Source organism: Hyperolius riggenbachi, chromosome 5, assembly GCF_040937935.1.
Source record: "Hyperolius riggenbachi isolate aHypRig1 chromosome 5, aHypRig1.pri, whole genome shotgun sequence".
Classification (NCBI taxonomy): Eukaryota; Metazoa; Chordata; class Amphibia; order Anura; family Hyperoliidae; genus Hyperolius; species Hyperolius riggenbachi.
The window spans coordinates 144,622,375-144,648,497 of record NC_090650.1 but is presented as its reverse complement, the minus strand read 5'-3'; the positions used below and the strand labels follow the sequence as shown (position 1 = coordinate 144,648,497).

The 26,123-nt window shown below is 41.0% G+C and overlaps 1 protein-coding gene across 7 annotated transcripts in view; it reads left to right on the top strand.

Moving 5' to 3' along the window:
- Nucleotides 1-26,123, top strand: part of CNTNAP2 (contactin associated protein 2) — a 2,604,396-nt gene that overhangs the window by 480,066 nt on the left and 2,098,207 nt on the right. Inside the window, exon 1 of one of the 7 annotated variants that reach the window (XM_068236343.1) lies at nucleotides 22,210-22,226. The exons of the other annotated variants lie outside the window; for them this stretch is intronic. The gene's annotated coding sequence lies outside the window, so the exon portion shown is untranslated. Of the gene's footprint in view, nucleotides 1-22,209; nucleotides 22,227-26,123 lie in introns of those variants that run through there. 7 annotated transcript variants of the gene reach the window in all.

Genomic DNA, 26,123 nt, shown 5'->3' with positions numbered 1-26,123 from the left:
TAGAGTCAGTTTTTCTGCATCCATTCTGCATCCAATCTGCATCAAATCTGCATCAAATCTGCGTGTAGTGGAAACAGGCCCTAAGATAAATGCATAAACAGATTACTTGCCAGAATCAATGGAATCGCACCTCCATTGCTAAAAGTGAGAAATGCAGATACTTTGTTAATACGTTATTGTAATGCTTGTATTTCTGATTGAGATGACATAAAAACATTATTTGAAATACACATATTCTTTAAAGAGGGAGCCTGAACTGAGTAAAAGTATTTAAAAATATACAGATGATGTAGCTGCAAATGAATATTACATACTTACCTCGCCATCAGTTCCTCTCAGAAGCTCACTATTTTCTTCTTACAGTGATCCTGTAATGATTGGTGTCAGCTAACAGATTATCTGATTATTAGGGATCTGCAGTATCACCAATAATGCAGACGCTATACCTGATTATGTGGTGATCTGCAGAATCACCAATAATGCTAATATAGCCAGACACAAGACTGCCAATGTGAGATAGTGATTGGTGCAACAGTAATGAGGAAGATAAGGTCTCCCGAGGAGCGGGTGACTTCAGACAATACTGCAGCCAAGGATCACCTGAGGAGCAGGCGAGTCCGGCTGTGTAGCTGTTAAAGAACCCCTGAGGAGCAGGAGCTAAGTATGCTGCAATGCTGATCACCTGAGGAGCAGGTGATTCAGACAGTACTGTAGCCAAGGGACACCTGATGAGCAGGTGCCACTGGCAAGCTGAAAAGGTGATCACCTGAGGAGCAGGTGACTAAGACTGTATCACCTAAACGCTTCACCTGAGGAGCAGGTGACGGCTACAGATCCCTCACCAGTGGCTAGGCCCGCTGGCGAGGATAGAGAAGTCGGACAGGCAGAGTTGGCAACGAACGGACAAATGAGGTACAAAGACAGAAGACTGATTCAGAGTTGTTTTCCAGGCAGGGTCAGCAACGTGAATCAGATAGGCAGAGGTACAGAGTCAGCAAGCAGGAGAATAGTCAATGGAGGCAGAAGGTCATAACAGATAATACAATGAATTAGTACTTCAAGCTATCAACAGAATCTGACTAAGTGTGGATCCCTGGCTCCAGCCGGTTCTAGCACACTTTGGGATCTGACTAAGGTCTGAGCGCTCACACGCAAGTATTTGCAACAGCAGACACCGGGCAACTGACAGTCTGGTACTATATATACTAAATTGCTCCGCACCGCCGCCCCAGCCACTCAGCCAATCCGAAGTACTGTTGGAGTCAGCTGACTGGGCAGATCAGCGAACTCCCCTTCTACTCGCATAAAGGTCCTTTTGCCTGGTGCACGCGCGCGTTGCTACCTACGTGCAATGGAATGACCAGGCAGATCAGTCGCATGAAACTGCGTGGCAGAGACCGCTGGCTGATACGCGGAGACAGTCGCCATGCCGCCTGTCTCCATGGCGGCATCTCCGCTAACCCTTACAGATCCCCTTCTGTTCTGACAATACTTTGTCAGAACTGAGATATACCAGTTGCTGTCAGTTATATATCAGCAGCTGACAGTTATAACTGAATGTTCAAGGTAATGTCCATGTTCCCCTATGGCTCAAGTGGGCGATATTATAATTTAACAGTGTGCTGACCAGGAAGCTGTTATGGGGTAATGGCCATTTTCAAAATGGAGGACAGAGAATTCCATTGATCACAGTGGACAAACAGTACGCAGGAGAGGATAATGAGAGTGATGAGTAGACTACAAAGGAGGTAAGTATGATGTGTTTGTTTATTTTGACTTTTAATTTTCAGTTCAGGTTCTCTTTAAGAATGGTCCTGATGCAAAAAAAAATAATGTCGTTTTTACATAACCAGAGCTAGAGTTACTTATGACTTCAATCAAATAATGGTTAAAAATAACAATCAATTTGTTGTGTGGATAAAACTTAGATCTATTGGATATTCACAAATCCTAAATTAAAAGGCACACAGTTCAGCAGATCTGCATAATATACTTACACTATACCCTGAAGTAAACCATGAAGATGTAATTCTTTTAAACTTTTGTGTAATATCCAGACCATCAGACAACAGGTCACACATTGTGAGTGTAATGTGTTTCATGTTATATGCCATTGCTTGCAGCTACTGTATAATCCGATGCCCTATGGTGTCTTGATGTCTTTTAAAGATAAGCTAATGCTTTAAATCCTCTTGTGCTACAGTCTTGTGTGTTTGTTTTATGAAACTACACAACCTCTTTCTTCCTCCCCATATTTCACCTCCTGTTGCTTAATATCTCTTAGTTACATTGATGTATTATGCTCTTTAATTCACATAAGACCTTTATGCAGATTGCCAGTCTGACCTTGAAAAGGTGTGTGTTACTTATTTCAATCATCCTGTGGATGTTACTCCTTTAACATACATAAAATAAAGCATTTTCACAACTTTACATGGTTTCAGAGGTCTAAATATTGATGCAACAGTATTTATAGTTCAAATTAGTAATTTAGGCCTGTTTCAAAAACAGCAATAAAATGACCTCCGTGTGCAAGACTGCTCATGCACATAAACTCACGTCTGCCCATGTGTTTTACAAGGGCCGCAGCTCCGCACCTGTTCACTCGCCTCCTGAAACAGACACAGCCCATGGACGCAGATCCCAGGGATTTTATTAGGTAGTAATACATCACTATCAAATTCTATTTAACTATGTTAAAATTCCCTGTGCAAAATCTGTATTTAGGCCTCTTGCACACTACATGCGATTCCGATTTTTTTTTTTTTTAATATGATCTGATTCTTTGCATTTTTAGATAAATCATTAGCACTTCAATTTATGGCCAGGAAGCCCACAGTTCTCAAGCAGCATTAGTGGAGAGTTGTATTGTATTATTGTTCTGTAAGTTAAAGGACACTTGAAGTAAGAAAAATATGAAAGCTGCAAATTGCCTGGCTGTCCTGCTGCTCATCTGCCTCTTGGACTTTTAGCCATAGACCTCGAACAAGTAACATGCTGAGCAGATATCCCAGAAACTTGTATTATTTCAAAGGAAATAAATATGTCAACCTCCATATCCATCTAACTTTAGGTGTCCTTTAAGTTAGACAATTTAAAGAGACTCTGTAACAAAATGTTCAGCCTTATTTATTCTATCCTATAAGTTCCTATACCTTTTTCTTATGTTGTCTGTCTTACTGCAGCCTTTCCTAGTTGCACAGTGGCTGTATTATCTCTGTTATATAATCTAATCTTCTTTCCTCTGATGGCTTTGTCGAGCTCAGGCACTCAGGCAGGAATGTGCTGTTCTGCTTGTGATAGGATAGAAGCTATACACACCCTCTCCACGCCCCCTGCAGGCTCTGTGTGAGTCACAGACTGAGCTCCTCTCAGCCTATCACACTCTGGTTAGCAGCCATGTCTTTTGTTTGTAAACACTGCCTAAAACTGGCAATTACAAGGCAGGATCGCAACAAGGAGTAACAGAAACAGCACAGAGGGGCCCAGGAGAACATAATGAATTTAATGGTATGCTTTTTATTTTTAAGAATTTTAGAGTACAGATTAGCTTCAAGGATGATACAGTTTTTTGATAATTTTTTGTTGTTGTTATATTTGTGTGTAAACCACTGAAAACTCTCTCTGAGAAGCTCTCTGTGCTTCAAGCATACACGCAGTTCAGAACAGCTCACTAAAAGATTTTAATGTATAATAAAAGCAGCTGGAATAAAATGCAATGGCTGATTTCAGGGCAAGATAAACGATACTTTGGAAACTTGTAATTTGCAGACAGACAATATTGTGTGTGCACAAAAGCAAATACGATAACTGTATGAGTAATAAAAAGTAGGACAACTCATTTTTATTGAATGGTATGTCAGAGTTTCAAACCACTCGCAGGTACAATATAATATTATAAATATAAATATATATATATATATATATATATATATATATATATATATATATATATATATATTATACATACATATACAAACTCCCAAACTCTGAGTTACCTCAGGCCGTGGGCTATAGCATTACTGCTATAGAGGCACTCAACTTGGACACTACATGGCTGGTGCACGGCACTGAAACCACCTGCTTTGTGTGATTCTTACCCTAGTCCATAGTCTAATGTCCTTGTCCTAGCTTAATATTATGCATTTATATAGCACTGACATCTTATGCAGCACTTTACAGAGCACATAGTCAGGTCCCTGGCTGTCCTCAGAGGAGCTAACAATCTAATTCCTACCAAAGACCTAGACCAAGGTCAATTTTGGGGGATAACCAATTAACTTATCAGTGTGTTTTAAATATGTGGGAATGAAACTGTAATTACAACTGGCTGTCATATTGCCAGCTCATTTCCACTGATGCAGTCAGGCATACCCTATGGTACTGCACCCATGGAGGCTTCATTTAGATTTGGGAGGGGCTGTTGGTGAGAGGGGGCCTTGAATGGTAAAAAGGGAAAACCCATCCCTGCACCTCATACTTAGTGATACTTCTGATTTCTAGCTTGTTGCTTTCTTTTACTTGTTCTGCTGCTCTGAAAGAACTAGAGGGAGGGTAAAGGAACACTAACATTATCAAAGCCTACCTGGGCTCATATGGTAAAAATATTTCAAAATGATCATTGATATAACATGTGGTGCAATAGATCCCTGGCAGATTTGATCATCAAACTTGCTGTGAATTGACCCTGAAAATCAATGTGGGTTTTAGCAGCTTCGTAGCATTTTGCTTTAAAGAGAACCCGAGGTGGCTTATAAGAATGCTATTAGCACACAGAGGCTGGGTCTGCATATAATGCCCAGCCTCTGTTGCCATACAGTGCCCACCCAAGCCCCCCCCCCTGCGCTCTACTGTGCCCCCATAAATCAAATGCCGTGCTAGCGATATACAGCATGTCGCCAGCAGGCTGTTTACATCTGCACTATTACTCTCACCGCTCCCCCGCCTGCTCTGTCACCACTCTCCGCCCACATCCCTTCCCGCTGATTGGAGGGAAGGGACACGGGCGGGGAGCGGCGACATGGAGGAGTTGGGGGAGTGGCGAGAGTGATGGGGCAGATGTAAACATAAAGCGTTTGATTTATGGAGGCACAGTGGAGCGCAGGGGGCTTGGGCGGGTACTGTATGGCAACAGAGGCTGGGCATTATATGCAGACCCAGCCTCTGTGTGCTAATAGCATTCTTACAAGCCACCTCGGGTTCTCTTTAAGTGTGTTGTGAATGCACTGCCTCTACAGTCCTAAAACAAAAACAAAGCTAAATCCCCTTCATGTCATAGACATAGAGAAGAAGGTGTAGGCAGCGCTTCCAAATACAGAAGGCTGCACCTGAATTGATTTAGCTGCAGAGAAGTGTAGAGCTCCAATGGACCATATTACACAACATGCATTCAAACAGGTACAGCAATGGAGGGCGTTAGCTTCAGCAAATAATGTGTGCACAAATCATTTCCTACTAGACTTCCCCCCGGCGTTGACGTGCCCCCTCGGGGAAGACCTAACCACTAACCTAACATTAAAAGCATAACTTACCTGGTGCGGCTTATCATACAATGGTATACACATTTCTTCAAGACAGACAAACAAAAATGACAGCGCTCACAGGCTGCAACTGGCTTATAAACCATCAAGGGGCGTGTACAGACCCCCAGGGGCTAAATACATGCCTTGAATCCAAATCAGATGCAAAATTATGCAAATGAAGTGCAAATTTATGTGCTAGTCCCTAATCTAAAATTTGAATGCAGCAGTAGGAAATGATTTGTGCACACATTATTTGCTGAAGCTAACGCCCTCCATTGCTGTACCTGTTTGAATGCATGTTGTGTAATATGGTCCATTTTAGCTCTGCACTTCTCTGCAGCTAAATCAATTCAGGTGCAGCCTTCTGTATTTGGAAGCGCTGCCTACACCTTCTTCTCTATGTAAAATGTTCTAAGTATACTTGTGGTAGCCTGCATCCAATCTGCATTCAAATTTTAGATTAGGGACTAGCACATAAATTTGCACTTCATTTGCATAATTTTGCATATGATTTGGATTCAAGGCATGTATTTAGCCCCTGGGGGTCTGTACATGCCCCTTGATGGTTTATAAGCCAGTTGCAGCCTGTGAGCGCTGTCATTTTTGTTTGTCTGTTTGTATGTCATAGACATAAACTATTTGATTTCTGAACACATAACACAACAATCTCTTCACATTTTACAATTGAGTAAAAACTTGACAAATTCTCTTCACCACAGTAAATTATACTGCTAAGAATAATACATCTAATTGAAACAACAAAATAATTAAAAAGGCACAGACCTATCCTGACTTACCTAACAGGGAAACAAATCTGTTTGTCAATCCCCCCACTTCATAGTGTGCTTCATATACTAATTAGAGTCATTAATTTAGCTAAATGGGACAGTCAATAGTTGAGCCTCTCGGATCGCCCACAATTAATTCTTAAAGAGCATAATGCTGCAAGGCAGTTAAGCCATTTCCCATAACCGTATTTTGCTAATATTGTTAGGGTGTTGCATGATCATTTGAAGATTTACTCTCAGTATTCAAATCCATAACTCACTGGAAGACTTCAAGAAGATCCGCACAGAAAGGCCAGATGCACATCTTTTTTTCCTGCAATGGTTTCCTTGACCAGATTTGGAGACAAAAGTGTCTGTTCTTTACAGATCCCCTTCCCCAGAGCTCTGCATGGTCTCATTAAATCCCATCATCACATAGGATACATTCAACACCAGTATGCATGCTTTGGGGGACAGGCTCTCAATACACATTTCATTTTTTACAGCTTTTTTTTTTTTAAGAAAAGAAGATGCTTCTCCTCCAATCACTTCTTCCTACACATCGGTCTACCTTAAAGATCTTCATATTGTTTTCATCAATTCTTCTTTCTAAATGTTATAGAAAATATGTTTGTGCCGAATAACAGTAAATTCAAGCTTAGCTTTGTTTCGTTTAAAAACAAAGGACTGAATAAATAAAAATGTTTGTCAGGATCACATGTAGATCAAACACAGAAAGCTAAAAACATACTAAATATTTGCATTTAAATAGTCTTTGTATTTAAATTAGTTCAGCTCACAATGGGTGAATGGCTTGTAAACATTTGTTGGCCTCCCAAAAATGCTTATGTAGTAAGACACTATCATCAAGTTAATGTAAATTTTTCACACTGTTCAATATAAATATTTGTTATTCCCCTGTGGTTATTCTAAAACAATAGTAAAGTGTCACAAAATTCTCCAAGAATGTCCACCCAGCGAATCAATCTGCTCCACTAGGAAAAGTTTAATGTACCTAGTCTGCCACACTGCCACCCGTTGGTACTTGTGTTGTACTAACCCCATTGTGGTACAAATCGAATTGTACATTTAGTCCTCACCAAGCTTTCACAAGTACTCAGCAGCACACTATGTTATCCAAGCATTGCATCACATACAGTCAATAAAAGTATGCTTCCCTGTCACTGTTAATGCACACAGTTTGCGTTTACGTGCTGCATGCAGGGTGTTGGGATGCTGCATGCCATTAGACCGCACCAGCCATACTGTGAATGTTAAATTTTTTCGTGTTGCAGTGTGGGAAAATATTGTACTGTTCGATGCAGTGCAATGCTGTGGCTCAACAACTGCTGCTAATGCCCTGCACCATTTTGGGGATCAGTTCCCAGCAGATGTGATCAGAGTGATTGAATTTACTGGGAATTTAATGGGAAAATCAATGTATGTATAGGCACATGTTCTATCACAATTTTTTGCTAATTATTTGCTGATACACCCATTAACCTTTAATCCTCGTGAGATTACTGCAGTCACCATTGTGTTTAACATTTTGTGCATCACACAGCAATAAGGCCAGAGGCTGACTGGGAGCACAATCGTTTTGTGCAGATATTTTGGCTGTGATTTGTAGCATGATTTAGCAGTGTTTGAAAGCAATGTAAGTGGGACTGTAAAGCACTTGCTATATGCATTATGTCCATGTGAATAAAGTTTTAGTGACCTGCCAGGTCTCTCTATGTCTCTGTTTGCTGGCTCCCAGAGCATCAGCCCGCCCCCTTGCGCAAAATGGCATTGCTTATATGCAAATACATGCTGGTAGCCAAGGCACACGGGAACCGAGAGAGACAACAGGGAAGTAAAACTTTATTCTAACTATGATCATGGCACTCAAAATTGCTTTCGAACAGGGGTATTCAAAAGCAATTTTTCAGCACTACCACACCTTGCATTGGCATGCAATCACTCCAAAAATGTTGCATGCAGAGCGATTGTGATTTGCCCTAATCACAAGTGCCCTATTGGTTTCCTCTCCATTGACTTTCTTTGGCAAAACATTTTTTGGAATCGCCAGCAACTGTCTGAGATTCAAAAATTCTGTCAAAATCGCTCAAGTGGGTCCCAGGTCTAAGAGTCCATAAAAAGTATCTCTAAATTCCTCGCAGAGTACGTACTTTATATGTGTTTTGAAAAGCCCTACTTTTGTGCTTTACAAGAGCACAGAGGAAAACTATGGAGAGTTTTCAATTCTCTTTTTTATTAATGGATGTAATTTTCCAGAAAAGCAAATTTTCAGGTGAATTTCATATTTTATACATATATTGTTCTTTGTTTCCTTATACAAATGTATAGAATTGTCTTTGCCATCTGTTAGTTGCATCAAGCAATTAACACACTTGGCAATGGCTGCTGAGATAAAAGAATTGTCTGGCTAGACCTTGCCCCGTGTTCATTAAAGTCTGCATATATAAATTGCTTTCTTATCACAATGTATACTAACAGTATGCCAGCATTGATTACTAACATTACTCTTTTGCCAAGATACTCTGTTCTGATAAAAATAACAATAAAAACACACTTTTCACGAGCTTTTATTATGGAACAAGTAAACATTTCAAAGTCTTCCTCCCAGGCTTAGTTTGGGAGAGTGATGACATCTATAGCATGTACATTATGCATGCAGAGGGAGGTGCTGTAGGAACATGCATTACTTTGGTGTTTTCAGGTCTGTTTCTTTCATGAAGACCATGAGTTTGTGTATGTACGAGCATGCCACCGGTCAGCTCGGCACAGGGCAAGCCAGAAGACGGCTCACCCTACTGCTGCTGAAATTCTGTTCTCCCTCTGAGTCATTCTATTTCCACTCTGAGTCATAGAAACTTGGGAGGGGGGGGGGGGGGGGTGATTTCACATGATTCAGGATCTGGCGATCTCTAGCACCTGAATTATATGCGGGTGCGAACTATAGCATTGCTTCTAAAGCCGCGCCAATATCAGACACTAAATGGGCGTATCCCAGTGCCAAAATGGTCTGATTCGCTCTGTCTGTCCTTGGGTTCTTTTTCTCTTAAGAACTGTGATTCTCATCCTGCTCTATTATGTACTATATATACTATATGCATGACAAACTGGAACAACCCTTATCTAGGTCATGCTGAATGATAGCAAGGTTTGCTCTTAGGTTTATGGATTAGGAGTTGCATGACTTAAAGGACAACTATCAAAGAAACTGTAATTCTGTAAATCCAGGTGCAAGAAGGGGATGGGGAAGTTTGTTAGTGATTACCACTATTAAAAGTATCTATTGAAATGATTATTACCAGCACAGGACCAACTGCAGCTGAGGGAAGGCCCCTCTAGCCCAGGGGCCCCGATGCGGTCGCAACCTCTGCACCCCCTATTGCTACACCCATATAGATAGGTGCCCCATTCCTGTCATTATAAAGAGGAATGATTTACTGTTTGTGTCTGCCCTGCCCACATGCACACTGTTTTTTTCACAGATCATAAGAGGGATTTTTCAACTACAGAGAAGAACTCTTAAAGAGACTCTGTAACAAAATGTTCATCCTTATTTATTCTATCCTATAAGTTCCTATACCTGTTCTAAAGTGCTCTGGCTTACTGCATCCTTTCCTACTTGCACAGTGTCTGTATTATCTCTGTTATATGATCTAATCTTCTCTCTTCTGTCAGCACAGTCAGGCTGAGGCAGTCAGACTGGAATGTGCAGGGCTGCTTGTGATTAGCTAGAAGCTATACACACCCCCTCCAGGCCCCCTGCAGGCTCTGTATGACTCACACACTCTGCTTATGTGAGCCTATCAAAAGCTGTTTAGTTTGTTTGTAAACACTGCCTAAAACTGGCAATTACAAGCCAGGTTTACAGCAGAGAGTGGCAGAAACAGCACAGAGAGGCCCAGGAGAGCATAATAAATAGAATGGTATGCTTTTTATTGTAAGAATTTTAGAGTACAGATTCTCTTTAAGGTGCCGATACACCAACTTGATTTCCCACCGATAGACAGCAGATTCAATCACTGCGATCGAATCTGCTGTGAAATAGATTACACAAACACAGACCGATTGGCCGAATCCCATCCAAAATCTATCGATTCTGTCAATCTGTCCAGGTGGAAAATTTTGCTCGATACTGGTGCGTGGGGAATGTGTCATTAGCGACATTCGATTTGATTTGATTTGATAATCTCACCTATTCCGCCGGCGCAAGTCCCCAGGTCCCAGCAGTCCCTTTCTCCGGCTGACCTTCTTTATGTTCACTTCACTTCCTGTCCCGTCCTGTGTCCAGTGAAAGTTCAAACAGTAGAGGGCACTCTACTGTTTGAACTTCCTCTTCTCACAGGATGGGAGAGGAAATGAAGATGAATGCGGCCAGCCAGAGAAAGGGACTGCAGGGACCCGGGGACTCGCGCTGGCGTAACAGGTAATATATTGCTGCTGGTGGGGGGGTGGGGGGGGGGGGGCATGAGTGACCTGAGGCAAGCGGCAGCAAGAGCTCCACAGATTGTGAATCGATTTCATGCTGAAATTGATTCAAAATCTGTGTGCAGTGTATGGGCAGCCATTAGATCCCACTCTGATCAGATTCAATCAGAGAGGGATCTATCTGTTGGTCAATCCGGTGGCAATCAACTAGTGTATGACTGCCTTTACTCCTGTTCTTGAATGCTTACATCCACAATTTTCTGATTACTTTAGAACTGTGTGAAGCAGAGACACAGCAGAGACCAAGGCACATAGAGCTTCAGCTAGTGAGTTATTTACACACTATGTTGATGCTAAATCTCTGCTTTCTGTCATTCTGAGACATTTCAGTCACAGGATTAGACCCAGTAAGGACTGTTTCTGTATGCTGGTCCAGCATTGCTGGATATGCTGGATACAATCATCCATAGTAATGCAAAACTGAAACTCAGATATTTACCTATAGAGAAGGCTCGGGATCTTCGAGTCTCCAAGTGCTTCCAAAGACTCATGTGCTCATACACAGTATGGAGCTGCCTGTCTTATACAGCACTCGGAGACACAAGTGCTCTTGAAGCCTTCCCTAGGCTCATGGAGGTGTCGTAACTTCATCGGGGAAAGCGCTGGGATGGGAGACAGGGAAAGCTCAATAGGATCCAGAGCCATTCCTCTCCCTACTATAGATTTGCTTTACGTCACATTCATGCTGTGCTACAATGGTTTTTTATTTTTTTATTTTTTTTAATAACCACATTGTCTTAGGGTAGCAATACATCATACAACCTTGATTGCGCAACCTTACCTTATGAAATCTATGTAGCATAAGGGTTAAAATATTATGTTGAAAACATTGTTTTGATAAGTCTTATACAGCATGGAAGTCATAATATTGAACAACCAAGATTGTATAGTGTATGGCCAGCCTTAGGTTAATCTTCTTAAAAATCTTTCAGTATGGATGCATGTGCGGGATAGCTATTTCACAGCAACTAATAGAAGCATACCAATCTATGCCTTGTACTAATGAAAGAAAACTTAAAGGACTTCTGAGACAACAATTACAATCTATTTTTACTCACTTGGGGCTTCCTCCAGCCCCTAGCGGCCATTTCAGTCCCTCACCGCAGCTCCGGTCCTCCTTGGTGTCCCGCTGCCTGTTTGTAAAGATCGGTGACCCACCAGTGGCTCAGCTCTACTGCGCCTAAGCGGGCACTTGAGCCAACATGTTCACGTCATCTGGCGAATACTGTACCTGTGCACTACTACTGCAGCAGTGCCAATCTGCTGGTGGGTCATCGATTTTTATGGGCGGCCAGCGGGACACTGAGGAGGACCAGAGCTGCGGCATGGGACCTTAATGGCTACTAGGGGCTGGAAGAAGCCCCAGGTGAGTAACAAAAGATTGTAATTGTTGCCTCTGAAGTCCTTTAAGTCTGACATTTGGATTGGTATTGTCTATAAAATAAGCTGTGGGCATTCTGCATACCAGTTGCTCTGGATGTATGCATGGTTTTCTAGGGACATAAAGGAATGATTGCATATTTTACTCACTGAGCAGAAATGATGCATCATGGGAGTTTATTCTTGCTGAGGTAAATCTCAGTTCTACATGCCACAGGACATTTCACTTATATTCAGGTAGCCATGACCTCAGCTAAGGATACCATCTACCTAATACAGTTCATCTGGTGGACTATATGTACACAAGTGCACTTGAAAAATGGTGACTGATGTTGCCATAAGATTCTCTTATTCAAGTAACCTTTATTAATCATGCCCAAACTGTAAAACTACCATGGAAGGAAAAAAACTGCATATCTGCATATGTAATGACTAAAGCTGCATATTTAAATGGAAAAATTTGACTTCATTTCCAGGCAAAATGAAAAACTATATTTAGAAAGCTTAAACACATTTATAATTATGGTCAATCCCTTGTAATTTCTGCACACAGGCACTGTTTGTGCTTTAGAAATGTGGTCCTAATTAATTAGTTCTCTGCACAGTTTTTATTGCCCCAAGGAATAAAATAAAACCACATTACTGGACATAACATGGAAATAAATGTAAGGCGGAAGGGATGTGAATGTATAGTTCATAATACTGTTTTAACCTCCCTGACGTTTAATTTCCCCAGGATTTCTGTGCAAAAAGTGATACAATTAATTTTTATAACTTTTTTTCTCTGTAACTTGCCAAAATGTGTCAAGCAAGGGTCTAGTATACAGTGCAGGAGAGTATTGATGTGTATGCATGTTTATACTGTTCACAGCATGTTTTGTATGGATGGATTATCTGTCAATACCACTAGGGAGGAAATCGAAACGAAACAAAAAACAGTTACATGTATTAGCTTATCTTCAACCAACACAGACTCCACAGGACATGAGCTCGTAGAGCATCAGAAAACCATAAAGACAATAAGCTTGCCTTAAAGAGTAACTGTCAGGCTGCAGAAGCTAATTTAAACCTCTATTCTCCTGTGTTAAACAGTTTAGAAGGAAGCCAAAAAGGCATTAGTGAAGATAAAAATCTCTCTTACCTTTGATGTGTGCTTATCAGAAAAGCTGTTAGACCCAAGCAGGACGCAAGCCGCATACTATACTGCAAAGCATTCTGGGGCCCTCCCCTTGGCTGCTAAGGAGACGTTACAGCAGCTTGTAATCAGTCCAGCGCGTAGCACTGATAAATCTCCGGGCAGAGTACACTGCAGGAGTCAGCTATTGTTCCTAGCCACATGGCTAATTAATATTCACTGCACACTGTGTTATTCAGTACGAGCTTTTCTGTGATCAGGAAGCAGGGAGGACATGACGACACAATTGGCTTCATAGAAGACAGAAAAACATGGAACCTGCCATGAGCTGTCAGGAGCATCAATCTCTGCATATACTATATAAAGATTCTGTGAAATCCAAACGTGGACAGTGAAATGCATATGTAATGTAAGTACAGCCAATCTTTAGCTACTGATATATGTGTTTATTTTCTCTGAGACCTTATACCTAACAGCTCCTCTTTAAGTGACCTTTTTGTTTGTTGTGTTGTTGTTACCCAACAATTTGAAGGAACTGCATCAACTTCAGTTGTTTCAAATAAAGCATGAAATATTATCTATGAAATATGTTGAGTTCCGTGATGGAAAACATTCACTATGTTTAAGTCTACTCCACATATGTATTACTACTTTTCATTCATGGAAAAGTCAAGTTTCAAAAGAATTATAAAGTACTTCAGATGCTGCTGTATGACTGTTCCTAAATCTTGACTTTAAAGCTCTGAAATGCAGAGAAGAATGTGTGATATTGAAATGTAAGCAGCATTGATGTGATGGATGCACAAAGCACGCGTCTGCTAACAATATAGTCATTTTTTTTCATTGGTGGCTTTATTGCCAGGAAATAGACAACAGAATAAAGGGAACAATCACATCAACACACCAAAGTCTCCTTAGTTTGCAATGCTAAATGCTGTTAATGGTTAAAAGCATTTGTTGCTTTTATAGAATATGAAATCTTACAACCCTCATCAGAACAACGTGATTGTAATCAACTCTGCCATTTGTAAAGCTCTGCTCTGTGTTGACTCTTTCAACTCTTGTTTGATGTTTAGTTCAAAACCCTTCATGCATATCCAATTTCATAATGGCAGAACCTGTTTAGTAGTTTTAATTGTCAATGGGAATCACTGCACTTGCTAATTTGTTTGAGGCTCTTCCTGTTATGAGACTCATATTGATTGTGTTTGGCTCCTCATATTTCAATAACGTCAAAGGACAGCTCGGAAGATCAATAGTGGCTCAATGAAAGTAGAGCTATATTTATGCAAAATGTTTCCATCTAGGAAGCTTGTTTCATAACGGATTTTTGGCAGAGGTTGTGTGGCAACTGGCAGAGTACATAACACTATCTGAAATACTAAGAGCCAGTGAAGAGCACAGATGTATGTATGCCACATATGACTCTAAAGAAAAATAGAATCTCTGTCTTTAAGTTACTGCTGTCTGTTGAATTCTACTTACTCCTCTCACAGTGGCAACCATGGCTCTATTATGCAGTGTGGGGGCTACTTTCTAGCTAAATCACATAAGTGTAAATAAGGCAGTAACGTGATAAAACAGACTAAAGCTTTGTACACGCACCAGGCAGAACATCGCTACAATGGCTGTTCAGAGCATGCTGGATCTTTATACAACACTGACTGCTGAACACATTTTTCCTCTCTTCATACCAGTGGTTGGAAGCTGCTCTGTCATGTAAAGCACCATTACCCCTATTTCCATCTTCATGGAGACAGTACATGTGACTTGGATGTATCCAAGTGACGTAGACAAATGGCGTAGCTATATAACATTAATTCACTGCAGTATCACTCTCAGGATTGCTCAGTTCTCACAGGTATCACCAATAATGCATAAGTATGTGTCTTGATGTTGAGAATGTGTGGCTGTGAATAAATATCACCTGGTCAGGCTCTCAGGTCAAAATGATTCTAATGTATGTAAATAAGAGGTAAGATCCTATGTGCTAAAATGAAACATACACTACCTAATGATCCATTCTTATATGGCTACATATACAGTGTATCTTATATGGTTACAGGTAAAACTCAAAAAATTATAATATCTGGAAAAAGTCAATTTATTTCAGTAATTCATAAGGTGAACTAAAATATGAAATAGGAATCCTTTGCAGGTGTTTTGGATTAAGTAGCTGATTTGAGTTTACAATATTAAACATTTTCATAATATTCTAATGGTCTGAGATTTTGATTTTGGGGTTTTCATAAGCTGTAAGCCATAATCATCAAAATGATAACAAATAAAGGCTTGAAATATCTCGTTTCGCATGTAATGAGTCTAATACATAGATTAGTCATCTTTTAAGTGTAATTACTGGAATATATGGACTTTTGCATGATATGTTAATTTTTTGAGTTTTACCTGAATATCACTTACATTGCCTACATACTCAGATGCTATTGAGATAGAGCGGTTTCCTAATTCAATTACATACTGGTCAGGGAAGGAGAATAAAGAAGAAAGGCCCCTTGCTGAGAGTACAATGGGACTGGGACACCACATTATAGGACTTTGAAAATAAAACCTCTAATATGGCACCATTATTGCGTCTTCTGTATTGAGCTGGAAATGCAGCTGTAAGTAGAGGCTGGACTGGATGTATTCGAGAGAAACATTGAGGATGTATAGGGAGCATGAGCAGGAAGTTGATAGTGAGGTGAATTTTGTTACCACGTATTGCAGGGAATCCTGTGTCTTACGTGATACAGTCTTGAAGTTCTGGCCTTTGGTTGAGGCGGATACCCAGTTGGCCCATACATGTAGGTCACCCCAAGGTTTGTGTATAGGAAGGCAAAATCTGTTAGGGATACCCTGGTGCAGGCAGACATTGGTAGATCCAGACCAGCTAAACAGTTATTCCTGGGGGAACCCAAAAAAGGTACATTCCCTTGTTTAAGTTGCCAACACTGTAATGCTATCATCAAGGGCCCTATTGTAAAGCACCCCATGACAGGTGAATCTATTAACTTCAGGGACTTTGCCAGATGTGATAGGGTCATATATGTCATTAAGTGTCCATGCGGTCTAGCCTATGTTGGCCAGACTTCCAGGGATATAAAAACACGGTTAAATGAACATAGGTGCCATATACGCAATCCTGAGTCCCTGAGAGAAAGGATGGAAAAGGAGGAGAAGGAAAAGGGTAAAAATAGAGGGAACCCCCTGGCAAGACATTTTATTGATATGAGGCATAGTGTCAGTCAACTTAGGTGGCAGGTTCTTGAAGTTGTGCAAACACAAGAAGGAAGAGATTTTAGAACTCTATTACTGAGAAGGGAGGCATGGTGGATGGACCGATTGGGCACGCAACTTCCTCATGGCCTTAACGAAGACTTTAGTCTGAAATGTTTCTTATGACTGTTTTGTAGCTGTTCTCTATGGATAGGGTTAATCTGTGAATGGAAGTATGTGCCCGCCCACTGATGTGTCAGAAGGGTGTGTCTATGTCACAGCAGGTTATATATTGTAGAGATGTGAACCAGTTGATTAAGCACTTGAGAAAGGGCCTCACGCCCGAAACGTTGTGCTGTATTTTTATGCTGTATAACCACTGCAAATAAATATGTATTCTTGAAGAATCCACATGTGAAGATTGGTTGAGTCCGGATTGGGTCTTTTATCAATTTGAATTGTGTATGGAGGTGTGATGGAGCCTCTTTCTAGTCTGTGACTCCCAACAATATCAAGCTTCAAGCTGAGGCCCGCAGGTTACATGTTGTGCTGTTGTATTCTTGTCCATCCCATTAACCCAACTGGAGACTACTATTGGAGAAGGAGAGGGCTTAGATGTCATCTAGGGTCATAAGTGGGCAGCACGGTGGCGTAGTGGTTAGCTCTCTCGCCTTGCAGCGCTGGGTCCCTGGTTCGAATCCCAGCCAGGGCACTATCTGCAAAGAGTTTGTATGTTCTCTCCGTGTCTGCGTGGGTTTCCTCCGGGCACTCCGGTTTCCTCCCACATTCCAAAAACATACAGATAAGTTAATTGGCTCCCACTAAAATTGGCCCTAGACTACAGTACTTACACTACATAATACAGACATATGGCAATGGTAGGGATTAGATTGTGAGCTCCTTTGAGGCACGGTTAGTGACAAGATATATATATACTCTCTGTACAGCGCTGCGTAATATGTCGGCGCTATATAAATACTAAATAATAATAATAATAATAATAATAAGTGTCATAAAACAAGTGGGACCATCATGATCTTCCCACCCATAAAAAGTGTAGCCAGCCACAAAAACACCTGATCCAGTATAGACCTCTGTATCAGAGGAAGGGAAGATTAGTAGTTGGGGCTCACCACAGCTCTGGGCCCCCTGCAATCCCAGGGGCTGCTCCCCTCTAGTTACGTCCCTGGTGGAGTGCGTGTTTATACATGTTACTGGGAAGGGGCTGCTCCCCTCTAGTTACGTCCCTGGTGGAGTGCGTGTTTATACATGTTACTGGGAAGAGAAGTGCCAGAAATGCTGTTTTGCTGGTGGTTAAAAAGTGCTGCTGGGGAGAGGGGTGTCAGGGATGCTTCTGGAGACAGGGTAGTTAGAGGGAAGGCACATATTTGTGTTTACAGTTTGGCACAATTACGATTAGAAATAGCCAGAAGGGTTCGCTGGCGGACAGTTTCCGGCAAATTTCCGCTGTTCACGCTTTCTGCCAACTGTGAACATATGGTGTGTTAGACCCGCCCACCATACATCATCATTGAGCTAAACTATAACTCCTTTCCTCACAGTCAGCAGACACATGGCAGCCAATGAACTAGCACCCCCTCCTGGACCCCCCACCCCCATCAAAAAGCAGTTGCAGTGGCATATTGAATATATTCTCTGCTGACTTTTAGTGAGAGCAGGGTCAGACTTGCTGCAGATAGGTAGGGAAAGCATTAGCTAAGCCTGTGTTCTTGTTCCTCACTTGCTGAGAAAGCACCTCAAACAGCCCTTTTTAAGGCTAGCACATGGGTCTCCTGTGTTTTTTTTGTGTGTGACACTCCACAGCCCACTGACACCTAGAGTTGTGTGCATACTACTGCTGTTGCTACATTAAGTTGCACGCACAGTACCACTCCAGTGCATTATTATCTCACTGCATTCTGATAGTACTATTGCATTTATCTGTGTGTGACACTCCACAGCCCACTGACACCCACAGCTGTGCATAATGTGATTTTTGCCCTTTAGGGATTAAAACCCGACTTTGCTTCAACTCCGTAATTTTTGGTGGGACTTTTGGCATGGATCCTCTTCCGGCATTCCCCGCCCCCCTCCCAGGTGTTAGACCCCTTGAAAAAACTTTTCCATCACTTTTGTGGCCAGAAACAGTCTTTGTAGGTTTTAAAATGTGCCTGCCCATTGAAGTCTATGGCGGTTTGCATGTTTGCAAACATTTGCGGAAGTTTATGTTCGCTATTCGAGAACACACAATTCTATGTTTGGGACATCTCTAGTTATGATATAGGATGCCATTTTCACCTTTACAATAGCATTTGTTTTAATTTGTGTACATTGCCTTTGCTTATCATGTGCGTGTACACCTGAACTGAGAGGGCTATGGAGGCTGCCATATCCATTTCTTTTTAAACCATGCACATAACTTGACTGTCCTGCTGAGCCCCTGCCTCTCATACTTTTTTGCCATAGACCCTGAACAAGCATGCAGATCAGGTTTTTCTGACTGAAGTCTGTATGGATTAGCAACATGCTTGTTTCTGGTGGGTTATTCAGACACTATTGAATACAAGGAGATGCCAGGCAACCACAAAAGGAAATGAATATGGCAGCCTCCATATCCCTCTACGTTCAGGTGTCCTTTACAGTTAGGGAATAGAGTGGTGACGGTTACAGTTACTGGCAAGTATTAGAAAGTTGAAAGTTGACACTGGTAAGTAGAGCTAGACATTATCCTGGAGGAGTAGGGGATAGAAAAGGGGAAAGTTAGTATTGCCAGCAAGAATTTGAAGGTTAGAAGAAGGCTAAAAAGGGTTAGGTGGCAATAAGAAATTTTAAGGTCAGTTGTTAAAAAGGAGCGTTAGATTTAGGTGCAGATTATGAGACATAACTACAGCTGGAACATTATTTTGTGTTTTCAAAATGTGAATATTTTAAAGGTAGTGTGAGATGAGGTCATTTGTGTGCGGGCATCAGCAAGAGTCTAACAGACACCTGTGTTAATTATCGGTAATTGGGCGCACAAGTGGTGAGTTGGGAACCCCGATGCAGCAAGTGGTGGATTGGCAACTACATAGGTTTTAAACAAAAGCTGTGGAGGGAAGAAAAGGAGGGTGTCTACCCTAAGCAACTCAAGCAACAATTTTATTATATTAAAATATCTTAACTTTATTAATTATATCAAAAATAGAAAATCATTAAAAATACACAAAAGCAGTGGTTGATCAAGCCACCATCAAACCACACTTATACACTCCATACACACTGCAAGCTCAAACGAGGAACATGCTCCCATACTTATAGTGTAACATCCTGGATAGATGCTAAAGTAATAGTTCAGTTCATATGTTATTCACACTGACTTCCAGAAGAGAATAACTGGCCCCTTGTCACCACAGTAAGATTATACACAAAGCAGCAGGCTTAGTTCCAGCTTACGATCCAATATGGTAGAGCCCACTGATGTATACAGCAAGTGATACAGCACAAGTCAGCGTCAGTGTGAAGCAAGAGGTCAAGCAATAGCGGAAAGACACACAGGATTAGTTGCAGAGACAAAGTCTATTGGCACAAAAGGCTCATGGGCCTCCGTGTTAGCAGCAACAGAAAATGGAAAGCCATCACTGACTGTATGCAAGGATAAATATAAATGTCACATGTAGTTTGTCAGCATAGGTGTGTAGCAGAGCATACAGCACCAGATCAGAGGTGTCCGGCTTCCAGCTATCTGTTCCCAGTCATAGGATTGAATCCCATGCTGCAGTGTCCATCGCACTTGGATAGCTGTCCGTTTGGGGCTGAAAGCATACAGTCCAGCAGTGTCTCCACCAGCAGAGCGCTGTCTCGCTGAATGACTGGCCAGTGAGGGGATGGAGAGCTTGCTGAGGAGGAAACAAAAGATAAGTGCAGCGTCAGGGCAGCAATCAAACACCTGCAAAGTTTGCCACGCTGACCCATGACATGTTTCACCAGCACACTTCTGGTTTCTTCAGGTGGGCGTGGAGCACACACTGTACATAGGTTTTAATGGTTGTAGACGATTGTCTGACAGACGTTTGGGTGCTGGGGTTAGGAGGTTCGTTTTAGGCACGTATAGGGGCAGAAAGGGTTAGGCATTTGATGTGGGGGGTTCATTTTAGGTACTTTGGGTGGTGAGTAGAATTAGTTATTAGGTAGGGGGATTCTTTTTATGCACTAGGATGGGGCTGGTTCAAGTGAGAATGGGTGCAGGGTAGTGCATTATAAAATAACAATCTTAACTATCACATTTTTTTTTTGTAGTGGCCTCGCCCGGTGCCTAAGAACTTGGGCACTGCCACAATACTGTACACAGTTTTATTATGAGCACTTTAACATATCACATATATGTAATTAATGCTGTGACGCTCCTAGATGGTGGCAAGTGAAGCTGTGAGACCAGTATGTAACAGCTCACAGCAACATGTATATGATGCTAGTAAAGGGTGACTACATGCAAACAACAGGCAACAAGATAGCACTCAGATGTTCTCTGAGAGGCGAAAATCAGTATTGTATTCTGCCTTGTTGATCAGTGGTCATTTGTGGTTATTTTACGTTGATATGGCAAAAAGTATATGTTCTTAAATTATACTGGTTCCTTGTAACGCCTCCTGTATGTAAATTGATCTTAATTTTTTTTCTGAATTGTCTTTTAAATTATTTGTGAATTATTTAACCAAGCATACACTCTACAGGCATAAAAATACTAGGTTTTGCATGAACTATCCAGCAGAAATCACTTCCCAGCTGTTCGCTGAAAGGCTCCCGAATTCTGTTCAGCTAATCAACATACTGAGTAGCCTAGACAATATGTGAAGAATCAATTTGTTCAATCCAGTAAACATCAAACTGTGTCTGCAGAACTATAAATATAGTAGTTCAGGTAATTCTAAACAGTTTCCAAGATAATCATCTGTGCAGCTGGGTATGTGTTAATACATGATTTACTGTGACAAAAAAAATTGGATTCTAAGGGCTTCACATCAACATCTAGATATCTTGAATCATTTATACATTTTATTATTTTATTTATCTTTGTTCTTGGATAATGGGACAAATGTGATGATGCATCTACATGGGCTGATTTTGTCCTAAGACATTTGAGTATTTCATCAAAGTAGTATTTTAATGACAACGTCTGTGGAAAACACAATTAATGTCTTAATTTACTGAAAATTAAGTTCTATGATGTTCTTTTACTCGGTGCTAATTTTGTTTAGAGAGCCCTGCCTCAAACACCAAGCAAAACTAACTCCAGGCTCTGGCTTTGAGGTCAGTGTTTAATAGTTATAGCTATGCTTTATCAGTAGCTGAGAATTTAAAATTGTATTTAAACCAAACTGATGAGTTATGGGAAAGATGGTTTATTATAGGACAGATGCTCTAAATGCTTCCCCCAGTATAGAATGGCACATTTGAAGGAATGCACTTAATGTTTTTAACTATCCATGTTTGTGGATCTATTCATGCTCACAACTGCAGTCACTTGGTTAGAAATGCCAAATTCCAATTTCCGCAAATGCTGTTATCAATCTCACAGATTTAAGCTGAAATTGTCTTACCTTGCATAGTCGGCATGATCAGAAGACTTGAAATGGACTGTGATCTAGAGTGGAAGAGGCTGTCAAGCAGGGACAAGATAATGTTCTTACCCAATGTGATCTTCCACATGCACTACTGTGCACTGAGGTAGGCAACGGGACCTTATGGTGTGGGAAGAAAAAGAGGGCCCCTATAGTGAACAGAGCACAATGTGTGAACACATAGGGGGGTACTGTAAAAGATGAAACATAATAAAGGGCATTATATTGGAGGTCACTATAACTGGAGGAATTATAGTGAACGGAATAATAGTAGATTTCACTATAACAGGGGTATTGTAACAGTAAGTGCTTATATTAATGTTTATCTCTTCTATAACAAGGGGCACTACAAGTGGAGGCATTATAATACATGGCAGCATATGGAAAGAGCAATAATATGGAACTAACTGGGGCTTAGGTGTACTAAAATAAAGGGCTTTGTAAAGGAGGGGGCAATGATAGGCCTCTATAATGGAGGAAACTACAAAGAACATTACTAATAAGTACTCAAATGGGGCACTAACAGGTGGAAGAATAATGAAAGGGCACTTTCATGAGTAAAGTGTTAATAGTGGGAACTATAAGGCGCCTTGCACGGAGGATACCTTTACTTTAGGCACAATACACGACCTGATGAAGCGGTTCTAACCGCGAAACGCGTTGTCAATTTTTCTTTGCCCCATTAAAGCTTTTATACCGTATATATTGGGATTGACTACTTATTAAAGGTAGGATCTGTCCATATACCTATTAATAGTTGGTCTAGACTGTCGGATTCACCACAGGTGTATACACAGACTGTCTAATTGCTGGCGTATCGGTTTTATTTATTTGATACTCTTATACAAAATTATACTTTCAATACAAATCCGTTACGTCACAAACCATTTTACAAGTACCCTCCAGGGCGCCTCCTACCCTCCTGCAAACTATAATGAGGGGAACACAAATGGAGGGGAGCAATAATGAAGCAGCACTATACTGAAGGCAGTACTATTGTGTAAACTGTATTGAGAGGCACTCCATTATATGAAGGGAGATTACAGAGATGTGCAACAAAGGCACGTACTGTAAGTGCATGGAAATGATGGATACGCATCACAAAGCTACAATGCCAATTATGCATGGCTATCCAACTTTTAGCCATGTCCAAGGATGCAAAAAAAAATAAAAAATCGAGACATCTGGAAAGGTCCGGCAAGCACTGTTATAGAGAAATGTGGGGCTTAGTGTCTGCAAAGCATGCGTTTATTCACTTTTCATGTTGCAGACACGTTTCTTCAACATATCAGTATATTACCATTATTACCATTATCAGTAATGTCATATTACTATTCTGTAATCTGTCAGGTAGTGGGAGCTTTCGTGAATACCTGAATACCGGACTCACAGAAACATGCACATATTCTATAAATATAGTTAAAATAAAATATTGTCCAGTAAGTGTTTTCCACCTAGCAGCAATCAGAACCATTAACATTATTTTTTACATACTTATGCATACAGTGCGGGTAGCAAGGTGAAAAGCAGAGCATCCACAACAATCAATCAGAATGCATTAGTCTGTCTACAGTAAGGAAGCTTGTGATTGACTTGCATGGGTTATTGACCTTTACACTTTGTTCCACATAATGTTCATTGAGTAATGCCATTTATGTACAAAACAAATAGAAATTGGCTGGTATGTAGCTGATAGATTACAGTTGTAGATTGTTCAATCCGAGATGTGATTTGCTTAAAATCTGGCTAAACTGATGCAAAACAGAATTGTTAAAAATTGGCTGATCCACTGTTCTGCCAGAACTAGGAGTGTGGTCGTTTCATAGCATATAGAGTTAAATAGGGACAAGAAGTGTGTGCTTGAGTTGCTACCTTTTTTACTGGTCTTTGTGTTTGTCTCATGATTTTGTCACTTTGTTCTTTCATTACAATTGCAGTAATGATGGACTGAATGTAAGTATAAGAATATGTATCAGGTCCCTTCAATGTTTAGGTTTATTTCTCTTATTAATTAAAAGTGAAGCAAGTAATTTGAGCAGAATTAATATGTCTTAGCTGATCTTCATGAAAGACATGTACAGCCTTTGAGTTCTGTAAAAATGCATTGTAAAGACAAGTCATTATGAACCTAATCTCCTCATGCCAGTCAAAAAGATGTAATGTCTTCCCTTACTTTTAAGCCAAAATGACAGCAGAGCTACGTGTTCGACATGAAAAATGTTGTATGTTTTTTATTCTCAATAACAGAATGCATAATCTACCTTCATGCTTCTGTAGTGAGGCAGGTACTCACCGTCTGTGACAAGGGGGCTCTTGAGGACAAAGTCATAAATTAGGATGGTGAGAGAGAAGTGAAGTGCCTGTGTAGTCGTACAAAGCAAGCCTAGATTTTTTTTTTAAATGTACTGATATTTAGTGGCAGATTTTGCAGTCCATCATAGTAAATCTTAGTGAGCATTGCTAAAAATGTAGTCAAATACATACCATGCAAACTTCTGGTGATGCATTTTGCCAGGGAAACCTGTGATTAAATCCTGATGTAAACATGCATTCACAAATGGGTTTATCGGGGTGGACACCATTCCACTTACTTGAGGTCATGCTGGGAGATTGTGGAACAAACGTTTGCTGCTGGCATTGTGGTAATCCCAAAACGAGTACTTGCTCAGAACACCTTTGCTGGGGAGATCTCCAACCCTAAGAGGTTTTTTTTTTTAATAGTCCTTTTCTAATTTGCTGAATTACAGACTCTCTGATGCTTGTCAACCTGTGTAAATCAAGATCTAAAGGTATTTCACCTTGAAGACGTTAACTGGCAGCACCCTTTTAAACAACGTGTCTTGCGCCATTTTTAACTGCTTCTCCCTGCTAGGCATAGTTAGAATAGTTAGAAAGTCAGTTCAGCAAAACCTTGCAATTAGGCAGGCTAAACTCTTCCACCTGCATGCTCACACTCAGGTCATCCTTAGCTGAAACTCCTTTCAGAGAGGGCAAACTTTGGTTCATCAGACCATTAAAAAATATGTTCTGCTGGGTTTCTCTTACCAGAATTTGTGCCTAGGTATAAGCGAGAAGGCTTCAGACAGTCTTGCGAAAATTTTCTTAAACTTACGGTGGTTTCGTAAACTTTTGGCGAAACAGTTCCTTGAGTTGCATTGAACTGCGTTGGACTCTGCAGCCTAAGCTATACCACTCTGCATGCCCCATGACATGTAGGGTTCTGGAAGAGAGAAACTGAAAACCTTCCCCCTCTCCACCAAAGCCCTTGTTCATTCCATGAACAAGGGGCTCTTCTACACCTCCATTGTCCAGGAGGAGGTGGGGGCCCAAGGTGGCGGGGTCATGGTGAAATCAGTGGGCACCCTTTAACAAGGGTGTGACAAACACTTCAAATGTCATGAGAACACCAGTAAAAATTCTTATAAATACAATATTACATGCCTCAGAGGGTACACTGAAGATATAATATTGGAATTATAAGAATTTTTACTGGTGTTGTCTTGGAGGGCAGTGAAGGGACATTACATTTTAAGGGGTGTCACAACCTTTATAGGATCAAAAGAGAAAACTGTAACTTCCTATAACTTTTTTTATTGCTTCATAGAAACCGTTAACAAAGCTAACGTTTCAGGATCGCACAGAGTTCCTTTTTCAAGGCAAAGCCTTTTCAAGGCAAGAATCTGTCTGCTGCTTGTACTTGCAAAAAAAATAAATAAATTAATAAATAAAATGCAGAATGGGAAAAAATCTCCTGTAAGCACTTAGTGAGAATGATGTGCTGTGGGTGGGCGGCTGCAGTGATGCCCCCTGTTACCTCTCACCTGGTTGGCAAGGTCACACACTACTACGCAGGCCCAGAGGTGCACGTCCCTGATCACGCTCCTGTGGCCGGAAACGCTGTGCGCATGCACACTATGGGCGGTTATGTAGTGAGCATACACAAAACACTCCTGGCCAAGGGAACATGATCAAAGATGCACGTCATCATCAGGCCAGCGCCTGA